Here is a 14560-nt window from a genome sequence, read left to right as displayed (position 1 = left end):
TCTTTTGGATCATCCAAATGCCCTCCAGTAAATTTAGATGACGCGATGGGACACATACTATCTCAGTAGAGACACCTTCGGCACTTCAGGGTTTGAGTACCTGGCGGCGTAGTGTGTTACTGATGGTAGCCTTTATTACTTTGGTCCCAGCTCTCTGCAGCTTATTCTCTAGGTCCCCCTGTGGGCGTCTCATCATTTTGAGCCCTCGGGGTGAGCTCTTGTGTGGAGCCCAAGATGGAGGGAGATTATCAGTGGTCTTGTATGTCTTCCATTTTCTAATAATTGCTCTCACAGTTGATGTCTTCACACCAAGCTGCTTTCCTAGTCCAGATTCAGTCTTCCCAGCCTGGAGCCGGTTTACATTTTTGTTTATGGTGTCCTTAGACAGTTCTTTGGTCTTGGCCTGATTGAGTTTGGAGTGTGACGGTTTGAGGTTGTGGACAGGTGTCTTCTATCCTGGTAACCAGTTCAAACAGGTGCCATTAATACAAGTAAGGTGTGGAGAACAGAGGGGCATCTTAAAAAAGAAGTTACAGGTCTGTGGGAGCTCTGTGATATCTTGTTTATTGGTAACCAAATACTTATTTTACTGAAGAATTTACCAGTTAATTTATTAAATATCTTTAACCCCAGCACTGTTTCTCATAGTTGAATAGCAACAGAGGTCAAATGTGCAAAGCCAAAAATGACTCGGATTGGGACAAAGCGGGGATAAAAAATGGATGAACTTTTCCTTGTTTTATTCATTATGAACATTTTCCATCAGCCGTGTTACAGGCACTGCTTTTCCAGGACATATTTGCAAATGTTAACAGTATGTATTTAATTAAAAGTAAAAAAAAAAAGGTTAATGTGTAAATATCTCGTTACAATGTGAACACCTGCAGTTTACAGACAAGTGCAGCTTATGTGTTTGTGTTTTTACCCACTGTGGTTTATATTCAGATGAGCTCCAGATGTCCAGATGTCACTTTCTAGGACTTTCAAGTTGCACAACAGTGCTCATTATCACGGCATCTCCTCTGGTCCTGCTCACTCTAGGTGAACAGCAGGGGGTCCAGGGCGGGCCGGTGTTGGATCTCAGGTAAGACAGAACAACAAGGTGCTCAGAGGACGTCAGTCACTCCTACAGAGCCAGGATGGGAGATCTGTACCCAGGGTCCTGTGGTTCTTTGTTTTCCTGCAGACGGGGATGATGTTGGAGGTTTTGGAGCAGACCGGCGCACAGAAGGAGACTCCTGGGCTGCTGGGTGACTGGACTTGGACCTGATTCATCAACAGTGTGTCAGAACTTCTCTCCATTCAGTGCATTTAAAAACCTCTGCATGTCATCGATGGTGGTCTGGCATCAGCTAAGCCACAGAATGCCAGTATAAGAGTACAGAGAAGCGGGACTCGGGATGAAAGTGTCCACGGAGGGGATTCCACAGGTCCCACATCTCTTTTCTTAATTCATAATTTAAAGTACAGTTAATTCATATGGTTAGAATTAGAATTAATTCATATAGTTTGAAGTAGAATTAATTTAAATAGTTCGAAGTAGAATTGAACCGAAGAGTTTATGACCGTTTATGTCGGTCACTGAAGGCTCCGGGGTTCCACGATGTGTTTCCGGTCAAGAGCGCTGTCCAGCCCCGCGACGTAAGTTCACTTTTACAGAGAATAGTGACGATTTCTCGACCTACAACCGAATTGACCGTGTTTATAACAACCGCGAAGCAACTCCCGGTGATTTTTGACGGTAATTTAGGTCCTTTCGGCCGAGAAATCTCGACGACGTCACAGATTTCATGAGCTGAGGTAAGGCTAACTAAGCCGCTCAGCTAGCCAAACAGACTAGCTCGCGGCCTTCCGCCATCTTGCCTCGGAGCGCGTCGGTAATTGAATGTTGGCGACTCAAACGACAACGAAAAAGCGGTGGTCTAACCGAGCGCGATCGGCTCCGTCCGGGCCAGCAGTCGTCGTAACAGCCGGTATTAGCCGGTGCGGGGCGGGGTTAGCGTTCAAGGCCGTCGAAGGCTGTTTGGGGTGCCGGGGTCCAGTGGGTGTTCGCCACGGGACGAGATGATTTACCGTCGTGTTTAAAAATTGTTCTGCTGGTAGTGACGAAAACATGAATGTAATTAAATGTAAATGTGGATTTAAATCCATTTTACTGTTGTCTTGTGTTCGTGACGTTTTTTGAATTGTGTTTCCCGGCGATGAGCAACGAGTCTCTGTGAGAGCTGGTCGCAACGATGCGGTAACCAGACGGGTTCACAAGATGGCGCCCGTTTGCAGCCCAGTGTATCGTGAGCGGTGCAAACGTCCCTTTTCCACCTGTGTCTTTTCTCCTCACGGGCGACTTTTTGCCACATTCCAGGTGGATTTGAAGGGGACACGATTCCAAGAGTCTGGTTGTTGATGTCCTGGGTTTACTTTGATGCTTCGGCGTCCTGTCGGGGGGCGTGCACCACGTGACCGGGCAAATGCGGAAGATGCTTCAGCCATGTTGTTTCTTGTATGAAGTCGTGAGTGAAGCTGACGGTGCGGGGGATGCGCTGGCGTCGAGCGAGGGCGCGGGGCTATCGCTTCTCGGCCTTTTGGCTAAGATCAAGTGTAGTATCTGTTCTTATCAGTTTAATATCTGATACGTCCCCTATCCGGGGACCAAATATTAAATTGATTTTTGGAACAGGGAGATGGAATAGGGGCTTGCTCCGTCCACTCCGCGCATCGACCCGGTATTGCAGTATCTCCGGGAACGGTGCACCCCCCGCTTTTGTGTCCGATGTCAAGGTTGCCGTGGCCTCCAACAACGTCATACACACGGGATCCAACACACACGGGATCCAGATCTTGTCTGTGCCCTGCGTGACCAGCGACACTGTCCCCGTTGTTTCTGCCGGTAGGGAGCGGTAGATAGCGACACACGAGCGTGTCTGCCTGAAACCCTGTCCCTACCATTCGCCCCGTGCAGCCCGATACTATGGACCAGAACTGAGCCTAAATGGATCGCATTTGAAAGGGATGGATTGCCCCCGATAGACTGTGTCAGACTGGGCTCAGGGGGAAGTTCTCCCGGCCGTAGAGCGGCAGAAACCCCTCGCGGCATCAGGAGGACGGACGGAACGTGTTCCGGTTGTCCTCTGACTTCTTCGTGAAAATTGAAGCGTCCGTGTCGTTTTCGGCGTCCCGGCCCGTCAGAACTCAAAGTTGACGGTTTTTTGACGGAGTGTGTGTGTGCGCGTGTGCGTGTGTGCGCGTGTACGTGTGTGTGTGCGTGCGCGCGCGCGCGAGAGGGATCGCGTGTGAGCTCCCGGAAGAGTCCGCGTGGGTTCCCCCCCGACTGAGAACGGCGTGCGTGTGAAAGCGGTCCGTGCGCGGGACGCGTGCGACTCATACTTACCTGGCAGGGGAGATACCATGATCAAGAAGGTGGTTCACCCAGGGCGAGGCTCAGCCATTGCACTGCGGCTGTGCTGACCCCTGCGAATTCCCCAAATGTGGGAATCTCGACTGCATAATTTCTGGTAGTGGGGGACTGCGTCCGCGCTCTCCCCTGTCGTGCTGTTCAAGAGCAAGTCTGTGTCGCCGGAGGCCGGGTTCACTGTTTATGGTCGCGCGCGCCCACCCTCCCTGGCCGGGCTGTGACCCAACCAGGGAGTTGTCGTTGCACATGGCAGGTGCACCGCGAAAGCGTGGATTTACGATCGGGCCAGAAAACAATCCAGAGTGTCCAAGTCCCTGAAATGCTCCTGCTTCTTGATCTCCACTCCCTGTAGCCTCACCGTTCCACCCGAGTTCCTCTCATCCCCACACATGTATGCTGTCTTGCTGCGACTAACTTTCGTTCCTCTCCTTTCCAGAGCATACCCCCACCTCTCTATAGTTTCACCGAGACACTTTACAGTTTATAGTTTATTTTGATTTCTAATTCTGCCTTTTATTATTTATTACTGTTATATTTTCTGGAACTCTGGCACAAGGAACAGTTTCCTTCGGGATTAATAAAGTTGTTCTTATCTTATCTTATCTTATCTTATCTTATCTTATCTTATCTTATCTTATCTCGACCTCCACCTGTTTTCTGCTCTCACTACAGATCACAACGGCATCTGCGAAGGTCACGGTCCGTGGAGATTCATGTCTACCCTCATCGGTCAGCCCGCCCGTGCGTCACCATTGCGAACAAGAAGGGGCTCAGGGCCCATCCCCGACGGAGTCCCGCTTCCACCTCGAACTTCTCTGGTACCGTCTTACAGCACACCGCACGCACCACTGTCTCCCAGCTAGCATACATGTCCTGCACCAGTGTAACACACTTCTCTGCCGCTCCAGACTTCCTCATAGGATACCAGAGCTCCTCTCTTGGCAACCTGTCGTAGGCCTTTTCTAGGTGTACAAAAAGGCAATGCGGCTCCCGCCGGCCCCCTCTGTACTTGTCTATGAGCATTCTGGGCGCAAATACTGCATCTGTGGTACTCGTCCTTTTTTTCCATGTGTATTTTATTTATTTTTCTCTTTCTCTTGTCATGAAGTGTCCCGCCGTGCATACCAGTCCTGGTATGGCCTTTGGCAGCTCCCCCTTTACCTTAGGCTGCAGCCGAAGGTAAAGAGTGTCTGATGATGTTCGGTTCGAGTAGCCTCGGGCGCCACTGGCTGTAATCATGGCGACTAAATAGAAGGAGCTCCTGACAGACGTGGAGATGACTGGAGGTGGAAAAGACAGAGGACGGCTGCTTATAAAGAGCCCTTCCGCGCGGGCCTCCCTCGTTTACGGCCATACCACCCTGAACACGCCCGATCTCGTCTGATCTCGGAAGCCAAGCAGGGTCGGGCCTGGTTAGTACTTGGATGGGAGACCGCCTGGGAATACCAGGTGCCGTAAGCTTTTTCATGGTCGTCCTCTCTGTCCCCAGCAGGGGGTGCTGTCTCTCAAGAGCGCCAACATTTCACACACGGACACACGCCGCTCATTCCCTTGTGTCTGTCCCACCGGAGTCACCGTGAAGCCCGGCGCCACACGCGCTCGCTCAGTCATAGTTCCCCGCCTTACCTTTCGGGTCACTTTCCGTTGTCTCGCCGCCTGCCTCCGTCCGTCGCTCGCCGCCTTTCTTCTCATCCCTGTACAGTGTTTCTCCATGTGCGCTGTATTTCTTTTTCTCTCGTTCGTGTCTCTCGCTGTTGAATAATCCAGCCGCCGACCTCCGTACCGCTGGCTCTCCTAGACACTTCCATGCCTCCACCTGTACGCTACGTCATCGGGACCCACTGCCTTTGAACTCCTCATCCTCTTCGATGCCCCCCTCGCTTCTTTTTACGCTGGTCTCTGCTCCTTTGCGGTCGCCAGTAGTCACCGCTTCTACCCCTGGCTCTCTTTCATTTTTCCCCATTCATTCATCAGGTTCCGAGGAGTCTGCTTGTTGAAGTCCTGGGTTTACTTTGATGCGCCACGTGACCGGGCAGATGCGGAAGATGCATCGGCCATGTTGTTTCTTGTAAAGCAGGAACGTCGGCCTCCACCGGGACCTCCGTCTCCGGGGCGATGGGGGCGATGGGGGAGATGCGCCGTCGCTCCGGGCCGAGCGGCGGAGACGGGGTGGGGGTTGATTTGTGAATGAAGTCGTGAGTGAAGCTGACGGTGCGGGGGATGCGCTGGCGTCGAGCGAGGGCGCGGGGCCATCGCTTCTCGGCCTTTTGGCTAAGATCAAGTGTAGTATCTGTTCTTATCAGTTTAATATCTGATACGTCCCCTATCCGGGGACCAAATATTAAATTGATTTTTGGAACAGGGAGATGGAATAGGGGCTTGCTCCGTCCACTCCGCGCATCGACCCGGTATTGCAGTATCTCCGGGAACGGTGCACCCCCCGCTTTTGTGTCCGATGTCAAGGTTGCCGTGGCCTCCAACAACGTCATACACACGGGATCCAACACACACGGGATCCAGATCTTGTCTGTGCCCTGCGTGACCAGCGACACTGTCCCCGTTGTTTCTGCCGGTAGGGAGCGGTAGATAGCGACACACGAGCGTGTCTGCCTGAAACCCTGTCCCTACCATTCGCCCCGTGCAGCCCGATACTATGGACCAGAACTGAGCCTAAATGGATCGCATTTGAAAGGGATGGATTGCCCCCGATAGACTGTGTCAGACTGGGCTCAGGGGGAAGTTCTCCCGGCCGTAGAGCGGCAGAAACCCCTCGCGGCATCAGGAGGACGGACGGAACGTGTTCCGGTTGTCCTCTGACTTCTTCGTGAAAATTGAAGCGTCCGTGTCGTTTTCGGCGTCCCGGCCCGTCAGAACTCAAAGTTGACGGTTTTTTGACGGAGTGTGTGTGTGCGCGTGTGCGTGTGTGCGCGTGTACGTGTGTGTGTGCGTGCGCGCGCGCGCGAGAGGGATCGCGTGTGAGCTCCCGGAAGAGTCCGCGTGGGTTCCCCCCCGACTGAGAACGGCGTGCGTGTGAAAGCGGTCCGTGCGCGGGACGCGTGCGACTCATACTTACCTGGCAGGGGAGATACCATGATCAAGAAGGTGGTTCACCCAGGGCGAGGCTCAGCCATTGCACTGCGGCTGTGCTGACCCCTGCGAATTCCCCAAATGTGGGAATCTCGACTGCATAATTTCTGGTAGTGGGGGACTGCGTCCGCGCTCTCCCCTGTCGTGCTGTTCAAGAGCAAGTCTGTGTCGCCGGAGGCCGGGTTCACTGTTTATGGTCGCGCGCGCCCACCCTCCCTGGCCGGGCTGTGACCCAACCAGGGAGTTGTCGTTGCACATGGCAGGTGCACCGCGAAAGCGTGGATTTACGATCGGGCCAGAAAACAATCCAGAGTGTCCAAGTCCCTGAAATGCTCCTGCTTCTTGATCTCCACTCCCTGTAGCCTCACCGTTCCACCCGAGTTCCTCTCATCCCCACACATGTATGCTGTCTTGCTGCGACTAACTTTCGTTCCTCTCCTTTCCAGAGCATACCCCCACCTCTCTATAGTTTCACCGAGACACTTTACAGTTTATAGTTTATTTTGATTTCTAATTCTGCCTTTTATTATTTATTACTGTTATATTTTCTGGAACTCTGGCACAAGGAACAGTTTCCTTCGGGATTAATAAAGTTGTTCTTATCTTATCTTATCTTATCTTATCTTATCTTATCTTATCTTATCTTATCTTATCTCGACCTCCACCTGTTTTCTGCTCTCACTACAGATCACAACGGCATCTGCGAAGGTCACGGTCCGTGGAGATTCATGTCTACCCTCATCGGTCAGCCCGCCCGTGCGTCACCATTGCGAACAAGAAGGGGCTCAGGGCCCATCCCCGACGGAGTCCCGCTTCCACCTCGAACTTCTCTGGTACCGTCTTACAGCACACCGCACGCACCACTGTCTCCCAGCTAGCATACATGTCCTGCACCAGTGTAACACACTTCTCTGCCGCTCCAGACTTCCTCATAGGATACCAGAGCTCCTCTCTTGGCAACCTGTCGTAGGCCTTTTCTAGGTGTACAAAAAGGCAATGCGGCTCCCGCCGGCCCCCTCTGTACTTGTCTATGAGCATTCTGGGCGCAAATACTGCATCTGTGGTACTCGTCCTTTTTTTCCATGTGTATTTTATTTATTTTTCTCTTTCTCTTGTCATGAAGTGTCCCGCCGTGCATACCAGTCCTGGTATGGCCTTTGGCAGCTCCCCCTTTACCTTAGGCTGCAGCCGAAGGTAAAGAGTGTCTGATGATGTTCGGTTCGAGTAGCCTCGGGCGCCACTGGCTGTAATCATGGCGACTAAATAGAAGGAGCTCCTGACAGACGTGGAGATGACTGGAGGTGGAAAAGACAGAGGACGGCTGCTTATAAAGAGCCCTTCCGCGCGGGCCTCCCTCGTTTACGGCCATACCACCCTGAACACGCCCGATCTCGTCTGATCTCGGAAGCCAAGCAGGGTCGGGCCTGGTTAGTACTTGGATGGGAGACCGCCTGGGAATACCAGGTGCCGTAAGCTTTTTCATGGTCGTCCTCTCTGTCCCCAGCAGGGGGTGCTGTCTCTCAAGAGCGCCAACATTTCACACACGGACACACGCCGCTCATTCCCTTGTGTCTGTCCCACCGGAGTCACCGTGAAGCCCGGCGCCACACGCGCTCGCTCAGTCATAGTTCCCCGCCTTACCTTTCGGGTCACTTTCCGTTGTCTCGCCGCCTGCCTCCGTCCGTCGCTCGCCGCCTTTCTTCTCATCCCTGTACAGTGTTTCTCCATGTGCGCTGTATTTCTTTTTCTCTCGTTCGTGTCTCTCGCTGTTGAATAATCCAGCCGCCGACCTCCGTACCGCTGGCTCTCCTAGACACTTCCATGCCTCCACCTGTACGCTACGTCATCGGGACCCACTGCCTTTGAACTCCTCATCCTCTTCGATGCCCCCCTCGCTTCTTTTTACGCTGGTCTCTGCTCCTTTGCGGTCGCCAGTAGTCACCGCTTCTACCCCTGGCTCTCTTTCATTTTTCCCCATTCATTCATCAGGTTCCGAGGAGTCTGCTTGTTGAAGTCCTGGGTTTACTTTGATGCGCCACGTGACCGGGCAGATGCGGAAGATGCATCGGCCATGTTGTTTCTTGTAAAGCAGGAACGTCGGCCTCCACCGGGACCTCCGTCTCCGGGGCGATGGGGGCGATGGGGGAGATGCGCCGTCGCTCCGGGCCGAGCGGCGGAGACGGGGTGGGGGTTGATTTGTGAATGAAGTCGTGAGTGAAGCTGACGGTGCGGGGGATGCGCTGGCGTCGAGCGAGGGCGCGGGGCCATCGCTTCTCGGCCTTTTGGCTAAGATCAAGTGTAGTATCTGTTCTTATCAGTTTAATATCTGATACGTCCCCTATCCGGGGACCAAATATTAAATTGATTTTTGGAACAGGGAGATGGAATAGGGGCTTGCTCCGTCCACTCCGCGCATCGACCCGGTATTGCAGTATCTCCGGGAACGGTGCACCCCCCGCTTTTGTGTCCGATGTCAAGGTTGCCGTGGCCTCCAACAACGTCATACACACGGGATCCAACACACACGGGATCCAGATCTTGTCTGTGCCCTGCGTGACCAGCGACACTGTCCCCGTTGTTTCTGCCGGTAGGGAGCGGTAGATAGCGACACACGAGCGTGTCTGCCTGAAACCCTGTCCCTACCATTCGCCCCGTGCAGCCCGATACTATGGACCAGAACTGAGCCTAAATGGATCGCATTTGAAAGGGATGGATTGCCCCCGATAGACTGTGTCAGACTGGGCTCAGGGGGAAGTTCTCCCGGCCGTAGAGCGGCAGAAACCCCTCGCGGCATCAGGAGGACGGACGGAACGTGTTCCGGTTGTCCTCTGACTTCTTCGTGAAAATTGAAGCGTCCGTGTCGTTTTCGGCGTCCCGGCCCGTCAGAACTCAAAGTTGACGGTTTTTTGACGGAGTGTGTGTGTGCGCGTGTGCGTGTGTGCGCGTGTACGTGTGTGTGTGCGTGCGCGCGCGCGCGAGAGGGATCGCGTGTGAGCTCCCGGAAGAGTCCGCGTGGGTTCCCCCCCGACTGAGAACGGCGTGCGTGTGAAAGCGGTCCGTGCGCGGGACGCGTGCGACTCATACTTACCTGGCAGGGGAGATACCATGATCAAGAAGGTGGTTCACCCAGGGCGAGGCTCAGCCATTGCACTGCGGCTGTGCTGACCCCTGCGAATTCCCCAAATGTGGGAATCTCGACTGCATAATTTCTGGTAGTGGGGGACTGCGTCCGCGCTCTCCCCTGTCGTGCTGTTCAAGAGCAAGTCTGTGTCGCCGGAGGCCGGGTTCACTGTTTATGGTCGCGCGCGCCCACCCTCCCTGGCCGGGCTGTGACCCAACCAGGGAGTTGTCGTTGCACATGGCAGGTGCACCGCGAAAGCGTGGATTTACGATCGGGCCAGAAAACAATCCAGAGTGTCCAAGTCCCTGAAATGCTCCTGCTTCTTGATCTCCACTCCCTGTAGCCTCACCGTTCCACCCGAGTTCCTCTCATCCCCACACATGTATGCTGTCTTGCTGCGACTAACTTTCGTTCCTCTCCTTTCCAGAGCATACCCCCACCTCTCTATAGTTTCACCGAGACACTTTACAGTTTATAGTTTATTTTGATTTCTAATTCTGCCTTTTATTATTTATTACTGTTATATTTTCTGGAACTCTGGCACAAGGAACAGTTTCCTTCGGGATTAATAAAGTTGTTCTTATCTTATCTTATCTTATCTTATCTTATCTTATCTTATCTTATCTTATCTCGACCTCCACCTGTTTTCTGCTCTCACTACAGATCACAACGGCATCTGCGAAGGTCACGGTCCGTGGAGATTCATGTCTACCCTCATCGGTCAGCCCGCCCGTGCGTCACCATTGCGAACAAGAAGGGGCTCAGGGCCCATCCCCGACGGAGTCCCGCTTCCACCTCGAACTTCTCTGGTACCGTCTTACAGCACACCGCACGCACCACTGTCTCCCAGCTAGCATACATGTCCTGCACCAGTGTAACACACTTCTCTGCCGCTCCAGACTTCCTCATAGGATACCAGAGCTCCTCTCTTGGCAACCTGTCGTAGGCCTTTTCTAGGTGTACAAAAAGGCAATGCGGCTCCCGCCGGCCCCCTCTGTACTTGTCTATGAGCATTCTGGGCGCAAATACTGCATCTGTGGTACTCGTCCTTTTTTTCCATGTGTATTTTATTTATTTTTCTCTTTCTCTTGTCATGAAGTGTCCCGCCGTGCATACCAGTCCTGGTATGGCCTTTGGCAGCTCCCCCTTTACCTTAGGCTGCAGCCGAAGGTAAAGAGTGTCTGATGATGTTCGGTTCGAGTAGCCTCGGGCGCCACTGGCTGTAATCATGGCGACTAAATAGAAGGAGCTCCTGACAGACGTGGAGATGACTGGAGGTGGAAAAGACAGAGGACGGCTGCTTATAAAGAGCCCTTCCGCGCGGGCCTCCCTCGTTTACGGCCATACCACCCTGAACACGCCCGATCTCGTCTGATCTCGGAAGCCAAGCAGGGTCGGGCCTGGTTAGTACTTGGATGGGAGACCGCCTGGGAATACCAGGTGCCGTAAGCTTTTTCATGGTCGTCCTCTCTGTCCCCAGCAGGGGGTGCTGTCTCTCAAGAGCGCCAACATTTCACACACGGACACACGCCGCTCATTCCCTTGTGTCTGTCCCACCGGAGTCACCGTGAAGCCCGGCGCCACACGCGCTCGCTCAGTCATAGTTCCCCGCCTTACCTTTCGGGTCACTTTCCGTTGTCTCGCCGCCTGCCTCCGTCCGTCGCTCGCCGCCTTTCTTCTCATCCCTGTACAGTGTTTCTCCATGTGCGCTGTATTTCTTTTTCTCTCGTTCGTGTCTCTCGCTGTTGAATAATCCAGCCGCCGACCTCCGTACCGCTGGCTCTCCTAGACACTTCCATGCCTCCACCTGTACGCTACGTCATCGGGACCCACTGCCTTTGAACTCCTCATCCTCTTCGATGCCCCCCTCGCTTCTTTTTACGCTGGTCTCTGCTCCTTTGCGGTCGCCAGTAGTCACCGCTTCTACCCCTGGCTCTCTTTCATTTTTCCCCATTCATTCATCAGGTTCCGAGGAGTCTGCTTGTTGAAGTCCTGGGTTTACTTTGATGCGCCACGTGACCGGGCAGATGCGGAAGATGCATCGGCCATGTTGTTTCTTGTAAAGCAGGAACGTCGGCCTCCACCGGGACCTCCGTCTCCGGGGCGATGGGGGCGATGGGGGAGATGCGCCGTCGCTCCGGGCCGAGCGGCGGAGACGGGGTGGGGGTTGATTTGTGAATGAAGTCGTGAGTGAAGCTGACGGTGCGGGGGATGCGCTGGCGTCGAGCGAGGGCGCGGGGCCATCGCTTCTCGGCCTTTTGGCTAAGATCAAGTGTAGTATCTGTTCTTATCAGTTTAATATCTGATACGTCCCCTATCCGGGGACCAAATATTAAATTGATTTTTGGAACAGGGAGATGGAATAGGGGCTTGCTCCGTCCACTCCGCGCATCGACCCGGTATTGCAGTATCTCCGGGAACGGTGCACCCCCCGCTTTTGTGTCCGATGTCAAGGTTGCCGTGGCCTCCAACAACGTCATACACACGGGATCCAACACACACGGGATCCAGATCTTGTCTGTGCCCTGCGTGACCAGCGACACTGTCCCCGTTGTTTCTGCCGGTAGGGAGCGGTAGATAGCGACACACGAGCGTGTCTGCCTGAAACCCTGTCCCTACCATTCGCCCCGTGCAGCCCGATACTATGGACCAGAACTGAGCCTAAATGGATCGCATTTGAAAGGGATGGATTGCCCCCGATAGACTGTGTCAGACTGGGCTCAGGGGGAAGTTCTCCCGGCCGTAGAGCGGCAGAAACCCCTCGCGGCATCAGGAGGACGGACGGAACGTGTTCCGGTTGTCCTCTGACTTCTTCGTGAAAATTGAAGCGTCCGTGTCGTTTTCGGCGTCCCGGCCCGTCAGAACTCAAAGTTGACGGTTTTTTGACGGAGTGTGTGTGTGCGCGTGTGCGTGTGTGCGCGTGTACGTGTGTGTGTGCGTGCGCGCGCGCGCGAGAGGGATCGCGTGTGAGCTCCCGGAAGAGTCCGCGTGGGTTCCCCCCCGACTGAGAACGGCGTGCGTGTGAAAGCGGTCCGTGCGCGGGACGCGTGCGACTCATACTTACCTGGCAGGGGAGATACCATGATCAAGAAGGTGGTTCACCCAGGGCGAGGCTCAGCCATTGCACTGCGGCTGTGCTGACCCCTGCGAATTCCCCAAATGTGGGAATCTCGACTGCATAATTTCTGGTAGTGGGGGACTGCGTCCGCGCTCTCCCCTGTCGTGCTGTTCAAGAGCAAGTCTGTGTCGCCGGAGGCCGGGTTCACTGTTTATGGTCGCGCGCGCCCACCCTCCCTGGCCGGGCTGTGACCCAACCAGGGAGTTGTCGTTGCACATGGCAGGTGCACCGCGAAAGCGTGGATTTACGATCGGGCCAGAAAACAATCCAGAGTGTCCAAGTCCCTGAAATGCTCCTGCTTCTTGATCTCCACTCCCTGTAGCCTCACCGTTCCACCCGAGTTCCTCTCATCCCCACACATGTATGCTGTCTTGCTGCGACTAACTTTCGTTCCTCTCCTTTCCAGAGCATACCCCCACCTCTCTATAGTTTCACCGAGACACTTTACAGTTTATAGTTTATTTTGATTTCTAATTCTGCCTTTTATTATTTATTACTGTTATATTTTCTGGAACTCTGGCACAAGGAACAGTTTCCTTCGGGATTAATAAAGTTGTTCTTATCTTATCTTATCTTATCTTATCTTATCTTATCTTATCTTATCTTATCTTATCTTATCTTATCTTATCTCGACCTCCACCTGTTTTCTGCTCTCACTACAGATCACAACGGCATCTGCGAAGGTCACGGTCCGTGGAGATTCATGTCTACCCTCATCGGTCAGCCCGCCCGTGCGTCACCATTGCGAACAAGAAGGGGCTCAGGGCCCATCCCCGACGGAGTCCCGCTTCCACCTCGAACTTCTCTGGTACCGTCTTACAGCACACCGCACGCACCACTGTCTCCCAGCTAGCATACATGTCCTGCACCAGTGTAACACACTTCTCTGCCGCTCCAGACTTCCTCATAGGATACCAGAGCTCCTCTCTTGGCAACCTGTCGTAGGCCTTTTCTAGGTGTACAAAAAGGCAATGCGGCTCCCGCCGGCCCCCTCTGTACTTGTCTATGAGCATTCTGGGCGCAAATACTGCATCTGTGGTACTCGTCCTTTTTTTCCATGTGTATTTTATTTATTTTTCTCTTTCTCTTGTCATGAAGTGTCCCGCCGTGCATACCAGTCCTGGTATGGCCTTTGGCAGCTCCCCCTTTACCTTAGGCTGCAGCCGAAGGTAAAGAGTGTCTGATGATGTTCGGTTCGAGTAGCCTCGGGCGCCACTGGCTGTAATCATGGCGACTAAATAGAAGGAGCTCCTGACAGACGTGGAGATGACTGGAGGTGGAAAAGACAGAGGACGGCTGCTTATAAAGAGCCCTTCCGCGCGGGCCTCCCTCGTTTACGGCCATACCACCCTGAACACGCCCGATCTCGTCTGATCTCGGAAGCCAAGCAGGGTCGGGCCTGGTTAGTACTTGGATGGGAGACCGCCTGGGAATACCAGGTGCCGTAAGCTTTTTCATGGTCGTCCTCTCTGTCCCCAGCAGGGGGTGCTGTCTCTCAAGAGCGCCAACATTTCACACACGGACACACGCCGCTCATTCCCTTGTGTCTGTCCCACCGGAGTCACCGTGAAGCCCGGCGCCACACGCGCTCGCTCAGTCATAGTTCCCCGCCTTACCTTTCGGGTCACTTTCCGTTGTCTCGCCGCCTGCCTCCGTCCGTCGCTCGCCGCCTTTCTTCTCATCCCTGTACAGTGTTTCTCCATGTGCGCTGTATTTCTTTTTCTCTCGTTCGTGTCTCTCGCTGTTGAATAATCCAGCCGCCGACCTCCGTACCGCTGGCTCTCCTAGACACTTCCATGCCTCCACCTGTACGCTACGTCAT

The 14560-nt window shown here is 53.9% G+C and overlaps 12 non-coding genes across 12 annotated transcripts; all 12 read left to right on the top strand.

The window, feature by feature from the left end:
- Positions 1–2566: 2566 nt before the first annotated feature.
- On the top strand, positions 2567–2757 carry LOC147220307 (U2 spliceosomal RNA). The gene has a single exon (XR_015108089.1). It is a non-coding gene; the product is annotated as a U2 spliceosomal RNA (small nuclear RNA).
- Positions 2758–3380: 623 nt separating this feature from the next.
- On the top strand, positions 3381–3544 carry LOC147220306 (U1 spliceosomal RNA). Its single transcript, XR_015108500.1, has one exon. It is a non-coding gene; the product is annotated as a U1 spliceosomal RNA (small nuclear RNA).
- Positions 3545–4754: 1210 nt separating this feature from the next.
- On the top strand, positions 4755–4873 carry LOC147220305 (5S ribosomal RNA). The gene has a single exon (XR_015108408.1). It is a non-coding gene; the product is annotated as a 5S ribosomal RNA (ribosomal RNA).
- A 790-nt stretch (positions 4874–5663) lies between these two features.
- Positions 5664–5854, top strand: LOC147220304 (U2 spliceosomal RNA). The gene has a single exon (XR_015108088.1). It is a non-coding gene; the product is annotated as a U2 spliceosomal RNA (small nuclear RNA).
- Positions 5855–6477: 623 nt separating this feature from the next.
- Positions 6478–6641, top strand: LOC147220303 (U1 spliceosomal RNA). The gene has a single exon (XR_015108489.1). It is a non-coding gene; the product is annotated as a U1 spliceosomal RNA (small nuclear RNA).
- A 1215-nt stretch (positions 6642–7856) lies between these two features.
- On the top strand, positions 7857–7975 carry LOC147220302 (5S ribosomal RNA). Its single transcript, XR_015108407.1, has one exon. It is a non-coding gene; the product is annotated as a 5S ribosomal RNA (ribosomal RNA).
- A 790-nt stretch (positions 7976–8765) lies between these two features.
- Positions 8766–8956, top strand: LOC147220301 (U2 spliceosomal RNA). Its single transcript, XR_015108087.1, has one exon. It is a non-coding gene; the product is annotated as a U2 spliceosomal RNA (small nuclear RNA).
- A 623-nt stretch (positions 8957–9579) lies between these two features.
- Positions 9580–9743, top strand: LOC147220300 (U1 spliceosomal RNA). The gene has a single exon (XR_015108478.1). It is a non-coding gene; the product is annotated as a U1 spliceosomal RNA (small nuclear RNA).
- Positions 9744–10953: 1210 nt separating this feature from the next.
- On the top strand, positions 10954–11072 carry LOC147220299 (5S ribosomal RNA). The gene has a single exon (XR_015108405.1). It is a non-coding gene; the product is annotated as a 5S ribosomal RNA (ribosomal RNA).
- Positions 11073–11862: 790 nt separating this feature from the next.
- LOC147220298 (U2 spliceosomal RNA) lies at positions 11863–12053 on the top strand. The gene has a single exon (XR_015108085.1). It is a non-coding gene; the product is annotated as a U2 spliceosomal RNA (small nuclear RNA).
- Positions 12054–12676: 623 nt separating this feature from the next.
- LOC147220297 (U1 spliceosomal RNA) lies at positions 12677–12840 on the top strand. Its single transcript, XR_015108467.1, has one exon. It is a non-coding gene; the product is annotated as a U1 spliceosomal RNA (small nuclear RNA).
- A 1230-nt stretch (positions 12841–14070) lies between these two features.
- Positions 14071–14189, top strand: LOC147220296 (5S ribosomal RNA). The gene has a single exon (XR_015108404.1). It is a non-coding gene; the product is annotated as a 5S ribosomal RNA (ribosomal RNA).
- The last annotated feature ends 371 nt before the right edge of the window (positions 14190–14560 follow it).

This window comes from Fistularia commersonii, chromosome 24, assembly GCF_037954325.1.
Source record: "Fistularia commersonii isolate RoL2024-O1a breed Wild chromosome 24, RoL_Fcom_v1.0, whole genome shotgun sequence".
Taxonomy (NCBI): Eukaryota; Metazoa; Chordata; class Actinopteri; order Syngnathiformes; family Fistulariidae; genus Fistularia; species Fistularia commersonii.
This window is presented reverse-complemented; position numbering and strand designations above follow the sequence as displayed.